Source organism: Anopheles coluzzii, chromosome 3, assembly GCF_943734685.1.
Source record: "Anopheles coluzzii chromosome 3, AcolN3, whole genome shotgun sequence".
In the NCBI taxonomy this organism is placed as follows: Eukaryota; Metazoa; Arthropoda; class Insecta; order Diptera; family Culicidae; genus Anopheles; species Anopheles coluzzii.
In genome coordinates this window covers 25,222,636-25,237,255 of record NC_064671.1, presented here as the reverse complement: position 1 = coordinate 25,237,255, position 14,620 = coordinate 25,222,636, and the positions used below count along the sequence as shown (strand labels likewise).

The 14,620-nt window shown below is 43.7% G+C and overlaps 1 protein-coding gene across 6 annotated transcripts in view; it reads right to left on the bottom strand.

Moving 5' to 3' along the window:
- The window catches only part of LOC120959803 (zinc finger protein ush), a 135,060-nt gene that overhangs the window by 16,843 nt on the left and 103,597 nt on the right, over nucleotides 1-14,620 (bottom strand). Inside the window, exon 1 of one of the 6 annotated variants that reach the window (XM_049609709.1) lies at nucleotides 6,217-6,309. The exons of the other annotated variants lie outside the window; for them this stretch is intronic. The gene's annotated coding sequence lies outside the window, so the exon portion shown is untranslated. Of the gene's footprint in view, nucleotides 1-6,216; nucleotides 6,310-14,620 lie in introns of those variants that run through there. 6 annotated transcript variants of the gene reach the window in all.

The window sequence follows — 14,620 nt, the reverse complement described above, 5'->3', positions numbered from 1 at the left end:
GAGGTGAGCGCAAGGGCGAAAACAAAATTGAACCTCTTTTGGCCGAAAACAAAAAAAAAAAAACAAAGTACAAGCGAGAACATATTTCGATGCTGCCGTTTCTTACTAGAGCAGCAGAAAGAGTACGCCTGCTTCGTCATTTTGATGTGCGCCGATTAGTTGGCAATCGTCAAAACCGTAGAAGGGTTGTCTGCGCCGTTTCGCGGTACACGGATGATGAGGAAAAATGAAACACGAAACACAAATCTTTCGTGTTGTTGGTTCGACCGTGCCTGGCATCGCCCCTCCCCCCCTCCCTCCACCATCTTGCTGGCATGTTCGTGTACATGTGCGTACCGGTGGAGAGTAGTGCCGATGGCGGTAAACAGGGCCCCATGCTAAATAAATCCCACAAACACACACTCTCAATCGGAAACACAATCAAATCGCGTTCACCCATACACCCGCTGCAGGGCAGGGCACGCGGAACGTGTCGTCGATTTTTTTTCTCTTCTGCTGTTCGTTGTCTGCTCATTAAAATAATCAATTGTACTATCATCGGGCAAGAAAATGGTCAACACAGCGTACCACCATCACCGCTACTCCGAGTGGTGGGAGGATTCGCGAACTAATGATATACCTGCCCGAGATCTCCGCCAACCGGATGCTGCTGCAGGTTGGGCGAGATGTGGTCGGGATTGCATTGGAGAAAACTCACAGGCAACGCAAATCAATGCAAAACTCGATGTTCGGGGATAGGTGGGGGTCGGTGGAGATTGAATTGACTTTAGTGTTTCTTTTCCCCGCGTTGTTCGATTGCCTGCCCTCCTCTTTGTTCTCGTTTTTTATTTTCTGTTAAAAAAAAAACGCGACAACGCGGTGTGGTGCTGGTTGGGTCGCGCCCGAGATACGCGACCCACGATACACACACGGGATGTGGAGTGATTCGACCCACCAACGGGGTGTTTCGATGCTTCCGAAGCTGGTGTGGTGTGCTCTGTTTGCTCCAAGCCAATGACGGTGAAACCTCACACAGTCGAAGATGTGTGTGTATGTGTGTTTGTTTGCGACCGTACCGGGTGTAGTTCTCCACGCTTCTTCTAGCCCAAGATGTCAAGATTTGTGCTTTTTGTAGAGCCGAATGGTCCGATCCATTCGGGGCGGGAGTATGGGGTGAATAGATGTAGCTCATTATTTTTCTCTGCTTATGTAAAAATGTACCGACATGTCTCTGTGATTGCATGACGAGACTATACCGTGTAACTCTCTCTCTCTCTCTCTCTCTCTCTCTCTCTCTCTCTCTCTCTCTCTCTCTCTCTCGTGCACACTAGAGAAGTAAGATGTTGACAAGTTTTTGACACTCGTAAGAGATGATTGGGAATTTTGTCAGGTGTTGTTATACAATTTATGGGATAAAGTATTGGAGGCGAGGAGTTTTAATATTACCTTATTACAGCGTTTTCCAGGGGTTCTCATAGTTGTGGGACACTTCCTCGACTCTTTCTTATGGGAAGTAAACTTCATATGATGGAAATTGGACTCTATAGTGTCGATTATCTAATTCAAACGGAAAAGTATCAAACAAAACCGCGCTACACGAACTGAAACAAAATCGGTATTATACAAGCTTGTTAGAGACTTCTTTCGTTGACTCGAGACATTGCTGCCAAATCGATCTCAAATGGCTTTGTTAGTTGAAACAAACTGCATCGCGGAACGCAGGAAGTATCGTACCAATTTATAATTATTTATACGTGTGGCGTATCATTGTTCTTAAAATATTTTTGGCATTGTCATGCAAAGTATCGTTTTTGATACGTTTCCCATTTTTGTGTGCATTTTGTTATTTCCATCCTTTTTAAGTAAATAATTACAAAAATCCCTTCTGAATGTAATTACATATTTTTAAACCAAACGTATTGCATGTATTTAGTAGTAAAACCGTAAAACAAAACGATTTCCGTAGCTTTAACCTGACGGAAAGCTGTTGGTCAAAAAACGGTCTACGTTTGAGCCAGGTAATGCAAATGACCTTCGTTCAGTACGATATATCAAACCAGAGACAAATTGAGTGCTCTAACACGGATCATAATAGAAAATGAGCATTTTTGATACTTTTTCTCAAGCGATTGAGTCACATAATCGGCACTTATAGGACCCTTTTTGGACAGGCTTGGAAATTCCTATTGGATTTGTCCAACAAGGGTGCTTTAGAGTCCAATTCTCGTTACATTAAGTTAAATTTACTTAAGAAAAAGTCAATAAAGTGTCCCACAGCTATGAGAACTCTTGGAAAATCCTGTATAACCTGCGAGAGCTTGTTGATGAGCAGAAAACGTCAATTTTACAATTGATTTAAATTGCTTTAGCATACAAACGTTGTTTTTACTATTGTTTGTATTGTTTAGTGCGATTGTTAAAGTATAAATAGATTAGCCTCTAGGCTTTGCTTGACCGGTTGTCTGCTACGTTAGTTATAATGCTGTAATACATATTTCATGATAATGACGAAATAGCTTTTCAAAAAACAATCTCGTTTAAACGAAAAATTACAATTTGAATGTGCAAAATATTTGCACGTTTGTCAGCCAAACTAGCCATGTAAGAAATAATTACCATGTTGAAATTCTATACATGAGATTGTACTGTAAAAAAAGCAGCGTCAATATTCTTCCAATTTCGACGTGTCTCCAAATGTGAATATTTATGGTCATTAGTTTTTAAGCGGCTGCTAAATTATCTTCACGTTAAACCGACGAACGGTGTGGCCCAAATGGTATTCCGATAAGTTGGCTACAGCTTCACTATTGCTCGTTTTATTACATTTCTAGCTAAAATTACGCTCTGACGCTTTTCTGTTCAGCGCGCATTCCTTTTACCTTCCGAACGCGTTTCGTCTTTAGCTTAAAATAAATCCGATAATTTAATGAAATCCATACGCCAGTTCACAGCTTTGCTGGAGGATAAATTACCCGTGCCAAAGACAGTATGTGTAGGGGGTAACCGTGAAGCACACACGTATAAAATCACAATTCAAATGCACTAGTTTTCTTCTTTTTTGGTGTAGATAGTTAAAACAAGTCAGCCAACAAAAAAGTCTCAAGGATTAATGTGTGACTATCGTTTTCTCCCCCCATTGATTGCTCTTAATGCTTCTCTATGCTTTCTTTCCTCGCAAATCAATGGTTTCCCTGGCATAGAGCGTTACGAAATTGTATGCAAATCTATTTTTGATAGTAAAATTTATTCATTTTCTCGACCTTTGGCTCTTCCCTTTCGAAGGACATCTTGACACGGGGTATTGCGGGTGGTTTGCTCGGTTCTATTAGCGGTAAGCGTTTAGGTAGAAGCTGCTGCAATGTGCATGGATTTATTGAAGGGTTGAGATAGCAATAGATACGTATGGGTAATTTCTTCATATGAGAAAGCTGCGAATGAAGTCATGGACAAAAAAATTGCCTTGAAAGGTTTACATTTCTTTGCACTCAACGGGAGAGTTTTCTTAGTTTTCAACGGCATGACTGTTTCGTAGCTTTATGGTACGAGATGTAATGGAAAAAGAGTCCTCTGTCTAGAAGGGAAGTAAAAATCTCAATTTCCTTCCAGCACCGTGTTAGCAGCCAGCGCGTCAAAGGAAAGAAGGACATTTGAAATGCACCAGAAATCGATCTGAATTTAGTGCATATTCGACACAGCAGAAAACCAACGGATAAGCAAACTCCAATGCGTCAACTGCAACATTTGTGACAACCAGTACCGGGTGTATGTGTGTGTGTGTTAGTTTACTGAGACGATTTATTTCGTTCATCTAGCACGCGTAATGGAAAGTCAAACCCATTTCTCTGGTAGCTTTTTTATTCATTGCTCGTTTTTTTGTGTACAGGTCCACTGTAAAATATTGAACGGAAAACGAAGCACCATTTCCAGCTCGGTGTGCAGCATTTGCTGGAAATGGAAATGAATCACTCTTCGGAGCGATTACTTCTTTCGGGTCCTCTGCGCGCCCTGCCAAAGTGTGAGTTTTGCTTCCGTTACGTTAAGAATTGCGAGACTGCGAGACGTTTTGCATCGGGACCGAAACGAGTCTGAAAGCATTCTCCTGTTGTTCCTGCGCTTGGTAAATGGAACGCGAGCAGAAGCAGGAAAATAAAAAAAAAAATGCCCGTGGAAGGTGAGAGCAATGGTCATTCCATCAAACCGGTGACAGCTTTGAGACAGTTCCATTTGCGCCATTCCGGTGCGATGATGCGGAAATGCGGCTAGGACAATAAATATACCTTCGACGTGCGGGGATATCGGCTGTTGAGATTTACCGATTTTTGTTGTTTTTGCTCATCGATGTTATTTGCATTTCCACAGTATTTGTTCGTGTTATAAATTTTGCAAAAAAGCTTCTTTGTTACATCATTTTGTTACACAATTCAAAAATGTTTGTAGATATTATAAAGAAAGCAAAAGAAATTTTGTGTAATGATGATAGTATTCATAAAACTAAGGTAATTGAAAACCAATAACATAATCAACAGAGGATTGATCGGAGTGTGCATCTCTTTAAAGTTAGTTTTCAAGAAATTTACTTGCTCACGGTTGAGATGTATGTTAAACTAACACAGAGTATGTGATATTCGCTTGCAAGTGTATTCTTGTTATAGTTTTACAGATTTCTTTATGAATTTTATGTTCACACACATAACAGTAAGGCGTCGTCATAGCGAAACATTCGCAAGATGCTTGTGCGTAATTTTATTGCTTTCATTTGATACTCGCAGTTGTGCTGTGTGTGCATTGAGCCTTATGAGTATGATTCATCGCAACACTTGGGTTCTATGCAAACGAACGGAGAACCATCTTTTAGCGTGCTGGGTTGAAAGATTTTACGATCTATTTTATCGCCCTAGAGCCTCGCACGAAAAACAACACACACGTACCAAAGCGAGAAGCTAAAGCGCATACAACGCATCTCCTTGCCAGGCTGTGGTGAAAATCGGTGTTCGGCCTCGAGTGTGGGAACGTAAATCGTCCACAACGCAATTTTGGAGAAGTTGTGGAAGATACTCTTTTTTGAAAAAAACGTACACTTTTTCCCACAAAACAAAAACAAACAGTGTGTGTGTGTGTCCGAGAGCGCATAAACATGCCAGTATGCATATGCACATCCTCCCCGCATTGGCAACCGGGATGCTTCCCGTACAAGAACGTGCGATCTTGCGAGAAGAGGTTGCGGGTTTTCTTCGTGCCCGCTGTTGCCCTAAACCCGTTCCGGTGCAGCTTATCAATCTTTCGCCTGACATTTCCTTTATGCCAGGGCGATTTTGTGCTTCACTTTCCTTGCTGCTTCAACGATCTTTCTCTCTCTCTCTCCTTTTCGATTACCAGAAGCATTGGATCGCATTTTTTCCATTGCACCAAACTGCTGATCAGTTAAAGGGGGGCAGTTCTGCCATGTGCACCGGCCCGGTTGCTGTGTGGTTGCTGTGTGATGGAGGACATTTTCTTCTTCGATTTTACCCAACACCGCCATCATCATCACGGGTACGAGATGGTGTAGAAAAAAAAAGCGTTTGCCTGGCACAAGCAAAAAGCCACAAAACCACCCGATACGGAGAAATATTCATTTCCGAATCCTTCCTTTCTACGAGCGTTCTTCTTGGTCAAAGAGCACAGCTTCTGGGGGTTTATGCTTTCTCGACCAACCTCTACTGTGTGTGTGTGTGTGTGTCGTATTGCGTTGCGCTATGTTTACGTATGCTTCAATCAACACCAGCTCATCCGTAGCGCATCAGCGGGTGTGTACACCTTCTGGAAAAGGGCAGATAACTCTACGACGAACTATTGCTCTCGTCTCTTGTGTTGGGTTTTCGCAGCCTGCAACGCTAGATACGTTGCTGGCTGGAGAGTTTGAAAGATGCATGCATTTTTTTTGCATTGTGGTTGCTACCGACGGGAAAAGGAGAAACGGATTGTTGATCTCAATCCTTTCGGTTATTTTCGTCCTAAAACTTTTTGGGTTTTTTAGTTTTCCTGCCAACTTATGGGTAGCTACTTTTGACCAAGCAAACACAATTTTCGTATGCAAATGCGTACAAATGCATTTGCTGTTAATGATTATGAAAACAATGTTACATACATTTATCACACACAAGCATCACAAGTATTTAAATTTAGATTCATGTTGTTGTATACTTGGTGGAACAAAGCAAACAATTTCCTCAGGCCTCCAACTTAAAAAAAACTTACTTAAATGATGCACATTTTAATGATCTTTCGGGATAGTATGTTGTACAGGCGACGATCATAATGTTAGCCATTTCGTCATATTCGATGTTCAACTTACCTATAAAGAAAAATAGAAAAAAAAACAATTTATATTTACTGAGTCTGAGTTCTACAAGTTGCATAGGATCTAAAAAATCATTAAAAAATAAATATAGGATTGTTGTAGCATTGGGGTTTACTCTACCGAACATAATAATAACATATAAAAAATCGAGTTATGCTGAATTTCAACATCGAACTTATCTTTCTTAATGACGTTTAGTGAGAAGAAGTGAAAATTATAAGAAGTGGAAAATAAGGAACACGGAAGGAATAAGCAAACTTTACTGTGAGTAAGAGTGTTAAATATTAACGCTCATGGTGTCATACCTTATTTTCAAACAAACATCATAGGAGTTTTTTTTCTTCTTTTAAACAAGATCGAGCATGGCATTGCTACGGGATGGATGGAATATTGACTTCTAATGTTTCGCACACAGTACAAGTTGCGTCAGCCAAGAAGAACTATCGCATGCTCCCTCCCTCCCACCATATTCGGTACGGTACAGTCACGGCACTCCATGAGTTGTTGGTTCGCCTCTTTGCACTGCTGCTTACTTGGCGCTGCACCTTAATTTACGACCCTCAAAGTCGGGTTGGTTGCGCTGCCAAACGAGCCACATACAGCTGTCCATTTCGGCGCTCGTTCGTTGCGCGAAACGGAGCACCTTCTGTGCGTTTCTTATCGTTAGTAGCTGTATTTCTTACAATGGACACACACACACGAGAAGGGACAAGGTACTGCCGCGAAACGATGGAGAATGACAAAAAACGCGACCAATTTTCATACGATCGCAAAAGGAGATGGCGCTCGATCGAATTTGTTTCGTTGTCATGTGTCGGGAGTGTGTGCCTGTGTGTGTGTGTGTGAGTATCACAACGACGATCTTCTTTTCAAGTTGATAAAACACACTACCGAAAGGCAATGGCTAGAACTATGTTGCTTGCAGATTAAAAAAAGCACAAACACGATCACATGTACACCCTCACACAGTTTTCTTCCAATCAAACAAAACGCTCCCTAAGGTTGCTGCCTTTGAAAAGAAGCTGTCACAGCCCGCGTCCAACCAAGGGGAAAACAAGCCGCGATCGCCGCGATACGGCGAAGGCCACCGACCTGCTCTTCCTGGCCATAGGCGAAGGGCGAAAGATTAAGATTATTATTTATGCTCTTTCATCCGGCCGCCCTGGTGCAGCGAGCTCCGGCCACATTCAATGTTATCCCGCGCGCAGGAAATTTGTTTCCAATTCATAATTGTCATTTGAATGCACTGGTGGACGGGGGGGTTGGGGGTGACGGAACGGGTGTTGCACAGGCCGTGAAATGAAATCGGCAGCTAAAATGCAAACGATGAAGGCGGCTGCGGCGAGAGCAGGAGCTAGGTTTGCGGCTAGAAGCCTTTTCAAGGTTCATTATTTTCGCCGTTTTAGGATACCGTCGCTGCTGCGGTGAGTCTGAGTCTGGGCGAAGAAATCGGTCGTTATCGGGATTGGAATAACCTTACACAAATCAACGGCAGTGCCAGCGGTCCTTGAGTTTGTGGTCTGTGCGCGCGAGAAAAGGCGCATACAGCAAACGAGCGCACCGCCCTAGGATGTAAATCATATCGGCGCAAGCAACGCCTAGCAATTAAACATTTCCATTTATTACTGTGGACGCAATAGAGTGATCGTTGGTTGAAAATGGGAGAAAAGGTCAACGGCAACGATAGGGCTTGTGTTAGTTTTTTCTAGACGCAGCTTAGAAGCTGCTACAATTTCGCATTGCATTTTGGTATGATGTACGCGAACTGAGTGAAACATTGTCGCTAATGCACCGATAAAAAAAACGGAGACGTAAACGCTAACACCTATTTTTACACAACGGAAAAGCATCCAGCATGGCTGCTGCTCTTCAAAGTTTCTCTTTTTTTCTCCTGTGTGAGAAGAAAAAAAAACGTAACCGCGATTCTTTCCACTGCATTAGCTTTGGCCGTATCGGGTCGTGGCGAGTTTGCTAACGTGAGCAACATTCAACGCTCAGCAGTTTCTGGCCCCGCGCTTGTACACTCCGGCGCGGTGGTTTCTGTCTCCGTTTTTTTCGGGCTGGGTCGGTTGGTTGTTGCGATCGCGGATCTAACGAAGCCATGCCCGCGACAGTGCCGTACCGCTGCGACGAGGGAGACACCATTTTGTACGTTATCGCACGCTTTTTGGATGTTGGTGTAAAAAAAAAGAGTAACGCACACCGCACACAGCAGCAGTTCCTCAGCCGTTGGCCCGCTCCGCAACAACCCCTGTAAGGTGGAATATTTTTCATACCCCAAAAACAAACACGGTGTCCTTCTCCATGGCTGTGGTTATCCAGCGTTTCTTCCCATTTTTTCGCATAAAATTTGCCTGCAAAGGAGGGAAGGAGTATGGACCACAAAAAAAAAGCCAAATGGTCACCCTGTTTGGGCTGTTTTATGTCGCCTAGTAGTGTAGCAGTGTGTGTATGTGCCTACCATCATAGATGGTAGGCCGCGTGAGTGTATGTGCGGTATGCTTTATGATTGATGTAATTTTAAAACCGCTACCTGCGTTATCGGGACGTTATCCTTAATTTTTATGAGTTGCAATTCGCGTCCGCTTTCGCTTGGGTTGGCAGTTTTTTTTTGTCTGTGTGTGTACCTTCGTTTAGTTCATCCCAACCAGGTTGTACCTCCTCTTGCCCCTCTTTTGATGCCTGTTATCTTGGCGACTTGGTGCCTTTGCTTGCCGTCCTCGCGAGGGAGATTTTGGGTGGCTTTTGGCGCAATGCATGAGCAAAACACACACACACGCAGGACAATGGGCAAGCGAAGCGAACGGAGGTTTGGGGTAACATGAGAATGAGGGCAGAATTTAGGGATAATGCTGGGTGGCTGGGACGTTACCTTAAACAGTATAAAAAATGCACAAGGTTGCAGAAAATCTTGCGAGACAGTAATGCTTCCAACACAGCCCTTTAACATGTGAACCACTCGTTTTGTTTAGATGTCGTTATGATCGTTGAGTTTTCCGTGAATTTCAATAAGTTGGTCCAACTTAGCGTGTGTGTCGATTGGAATATCTTGAATCGTCAGCTCGTAAAATTAAAAATAAATTGTTCTCGCACACTTGGTTTGAATAAACCGAATCGGTCTCATTATTTGACGGTACAAGTTCAGTGCTTGTCTCATCAGTAACGCGACCGCCGTATGAATTTTTACTATTTTCTCAAATTATTTATACACCAATCCAGCCCACATGGCACCACATGGAGAAAACCCCACGCAACCTAACGCTCAATGGATTTTATTGCCTTGAAAGTGTGGCGAACCATCTTAGTCTCGTGCTCCCCGGGAAAGAGTTTCAAAATAAAGCATTGAATAAACAAATGACGACTATTACTACTGGCATGGGGTGAGATTGCATATTGCAAGCATCCATCCATCCACCGATCCAGCATATGTTTTGTCCGGCATTGTCGCGCCAGAGCGGTGCCACTCGGTTGGCCGTTTATTTTTACGCTCGTTTGCTCAGGGTGGGCCGAAACCGGGTTGCACCGGAAGTCTGTGCTGATGCCGAGGTTGTCGTGTTGTTGTCCAAGTGGAATGTTACGGCGTTGTCGGTGTCTTCTGTGCTACAGGTCTGTTAAAGAGGTGGCATTAAAAGAGGCACAAACACTGGGATCAACGTTTTTGAAAAGTGTTCTGGAATGCATGGTCTAATTTCGAAGCTAATTATGAAATAGTAAAACCATAATTGCTGACTTTTGGCGAATATTCTTTTTCGTGTAAAGAACACCAAATAAGCAGTCCGTGAGGGTGGGCTGAACGGGTTGCAACATAAAAAAGAACATTTTTTTTATTTCATTTTGCAATTTTAAAATGCTCCCAAAAGATGGATGGTCCGTCGGTACCAAGCCTGCCCTGCGGGCTGAAATGTTTTCTTTACATTTACATTCTTTTGGGTGCCGAGCGAAACTGATGTCCGCAGCAGCAATCGCAGTTGTTTTGCAGCCTAGCATTGGGTGTAAGAAATGAATTTATTTTATTTTATTATTTTCTACGTCGCATTCTTAAGTCTTCCACTAAATCGTGGCGTCATGCGTCAGTTTTTGTTCAGCTGTGTGGCCACTTTTAAGGAATGTGGATGCGTTCTCGATCGATTTATGGTTCAGTTGAAGTGGAGAATGAAATTTAACGTCTTCGTTTTTAATTAGTTATTTTATGAGTTGAAGTTTGGGTTTGTTGTGATTCCTTTTCAATGGCAGTTTTTGTTTGCTGGTCGCTTTGACCGACCGACACGTATAGCGGAAGAAGATAGCCAGAGAGGGAAGCTAAAAGATGGACCCCAACATATCCAACAGGAGAAGTAATAAAAATCCTTTATCTTTAGGTTTTCGATGAGCTTTGTGTACTAGCCGATGCGCGAGTTTGTGTTAAATATTCTCAAGAATCGTTGTGTTAGCTTTGTATGCAACTACAATTGGGTTGCCTAATGAACCCACAGTCCGTCACTGTGGCGTCTCGGAAATAAAAAATAAATAACGATAACATGCATTTGTAAAAAAAACGAAGGCTTTCATAATACATTTAATAACCCCGATATTTTAAGTGCCATTTCAATACCCTTTTTTAACTCCTCACGACAGACCAAACTGCCAGGAAGAGCTGTATGACGTTCTTGCTGTTGATGTTGTGTAGCACATGAAACGTAACAAAACATTGAGCGAAAATAGGCAGTTTCGTTCAAGATGTTACCCTTAACGATTGGGCCAAGATTGATTTGCATATTTTTGCGGCGAAATATAGTGTACGCGCGCATTTCGTTTAAGTCAACGGACGCCCTCAAGTTTAAACATTTGGCCGGCTTGATACGGATGAGCACGAACCTTAAACAAAACAAACGATTAGATTTATTCACCGGTCACGATGGTGATAATGTGGAAATTCAATCACCCAACCTGTCATAGCTGGGGTGAGCTATGAGCGCCGTTCGATCCGTGCCGTTATCAGCAAACAACGGCTGGACACAGACGTAGGGCACATAAGGAAAGTACACCGACGACAGAGAACGAAGAAAAATAAAGCCAAACACGTGCAGCGAGAAACCCTTCCACATCCATACGATCGGAAGACACAGTGGAGGATTTTATGTTTTATTTCGTCTTTTGCCCTTTTTTGCCTCGCATAAGACGGACCAACAAACACAAAGCTGAAAAAAGTGTCGTTTCAAGAGCTCGATGCGCTTACCCCGATCTTTGCCCAGACGATTATGGTAATAACTTTTTTTGTGTGTTTTAATTTGATTTAACGCACACAACACTCATCGGCTGCCACGGGTGACGTTTAACGATCGGTTCGCATCGGTTTCGGATTGCCTTTTGCTTCCACTTTTTGGTCTAGTTGGATGTGGTGGCCAGAGCGGATCGAAGACTTGCGCTGTACTTCAATGGGGTGTCGTTTTTGTTCATCATTTGTTTGAGCTGGAAAATTTAAATCGTCTTTATGCTGTCCTGATTCTTCAGTTACCAGGCCAGGCCTAGATTCGGCTGCAGATGGATTGAAGGGTCCCGAAGATGGAAAGATGGATTTAATATTTATGCCAAATTTTTATTGGCCTGTTTTTTTATTGGCTGCATCGGTGGGACCAGAAGGGTTTAAAAGATGATAAAAAACCATGAAGTAGATGATATGTTTGAACTTCTTTCGTTGAGTTATTCGCGGGGTGAAAAAATTAGCATGGCCACTGGAAGAAAATTGAAGCGCAAGATAAAGACCCGGACGAAGGCCGGATTTTAAATCTCGTCGAAATCATCGGAATCATGGCGATTTGTGTCCCTCCTGCTTTGTGTATCAATTTCGGCGGTGTATTATGGGCTGTTGCGTTCGGAAACGAATAAAGGCATCGCAACGCAAGGTGTCTCGAGACTGATAGCGGGCGAACGCATCCAAAAAGGGACCCATGCCCATGGGTCGGGGATATGCGATTGGACAAGCCAGACTGCTGAAGCTAGCAAAGATGGTCCATCCGTAGTATCCGGGTGGGTATGTGTATCATAAATTTGTTCCATGCATCTTGATGCGAGATAGTGTGCCGTCGTCATAAATAATCTGTGCTCCGCTGCGTATGCACACCCTTCAAACCGAAACAAACCATCGGTTCGTCGAACACATTTTCTAATACTGCGGAAGGAGAGTTTTGCTTCTGCTTTCGGTTCTATTTGATGGCGGACAGTGTAAATATTGACTGTCCACTGGAATTCGTAAAATGTTAGGTTTTATTGAAATGTGGCATTTTTATGTTGATTGGTTTTGGTGCCGATTGTAGTTTGTTTATTGCGTTTATTGTAAAATACGTCATAACAAAACCAGCAACAGGCTTTTTTATGCGGCACAGCATCAGTCGTCTTTCGTATCAAGCCCAAAATATGATCAATTTAGGCAAACGAAATAACCCAAAACAGTAACGATGCTACACTGTCGCGGAAGCAAATTCAAACACGACGCTGCCTATGCTGGCGGGCCCGTAATTGGATGTAAATGTAAAAATCATCACCCAAGAGCGGCGGGAATAAATTACCGTCCACAGTACCGTCGGGCGTCTTCGCCCTCTCAAGCATCCCACCAGGGAGAGAGGATGTCTTATGATTCATTTACCTTCGCTTGCGGGCATCAACACACGGCAAGATACGAAACCGCCACCCCGTCTTGCTCTCTTTATCAATCGTCGGCCCCACGGGGCACGGCGAAGCTTGCGCGCAATTTCCCTTATCGGCCCAGCCAGCCAGCCAGCCAGCGGCAACAGGAGAATCCGTCGTGAAAATGATACATTCTCGGTCATTATTTATACGCCGGCGGAAGCCAAGCTGCACACACCGCATCCCATGTTCCCGTCCGTAGCTGCTTGGGTTGGGTGTAAAAGTTTAACAGTGCGCCATCAACGCGCGCACTGCTTGGCGCGTGGCGAGAAGCGGCTTCATCATTACTTCATCATCAAACCAGAGTCTACGACATGGTTGAGAGGTGGGGGGGGGGGGGTCGTGCGTGCCGTTTCCGGGGGGACGATTTCGAGATGGGTGGCTGGCGGTGTCGGCTGCTGCTGTGGTTGCGTTGGAGCGCGTTAATACGCTAATAATCGTTAAAGTGTGCGAGAATGTAAATTACCAATGGGGCGCGCGCTCGTGTGTGTGGCTGTGTATGGATACAAAAGCATTCCTTCCTTTCTCCTTCAGAGGGTGGGATTTATAACAAGAGGCTAGCGAGGCGCGGAAGGCGCACATTGGTAATAAATTAAACGTAGTGTTAAGCATCGTAATGATGCTACTAATAATGTTGGAATTGGCAAGAAATGAAATGTTTGGAAACATGTTTGAAGTGTGCGACGTAATGTTTCTTTGCTGCGTGTGGTTTCATTGATATTGCACAAATAATAGACAAACGCAGAGGAAAAGTGACCGCAATTCGCACATTTTTAGGAGTGAGGTGATTTTTTTTTGCTCGTGCAAATCATATTTTATTATTGCATCGTATAAGAAACATGAAAATGTACACACATAAAGTACACAGAGCGATGATTACAGGTACAGAGTACTGTGTCTGTGTGTGTTGAAGATGAATTCGTGTTGGTTCGTTGAGCAAAAAGGCAAAAATAATAATACATAACGATACACACAGCCTTTTAATGCGTTGCCGTGCAGTGGATCGTCTCCCATCAAAATCGTCTTATCTTTGGCGCCATTGCTTGACGTGCTGATGGTGCTACTCCTGCCACCAGTAGCGCTAAATAAAATGCTAGAGCCATCGTCGCTCGGTCCCCGAAGACCCAAACCCCCAAGGAACACAACACACACACACACACGCTTTTTCACACTTCATTATGCATCGTCAACATATCCGCTGATTAACCCCTTCTGCGAGTTTTAAGGCGCAATAGAGAGGAGGAAGCGTGCCCACGTTCCGCCACCGTTCGTTGTCTGTTTAAACGCACGCCACCCTAATGGTGCGCGAGTTCCAATAGGATATTTAAGAGCAGGAATGCGCTGGCTCAGTAAGAAAAACTTCTTCCTCCCAGCAAAACGGGAACCGTTTAGTCCGTGTCGGTGCTGCCCGTGCTCTAGTGTGCGGTGATGGGAAGCTGGAACGGGTTGGGCTGCTTCTCTGTTTTACCCTCACAGGCGGAGACACACACGAGAAAGGATGTGCATATCTCTGCCAGACAGTTGGCCTTTTGCCGTTCTGCCAGGCCATAAGGGCTACAGTACAGTACGCTTCGGTTGCAAAATTTGACTACACACATGCATGCAAATGTGTGTGTGTGTGTGTGTGTGTGTGAGGGA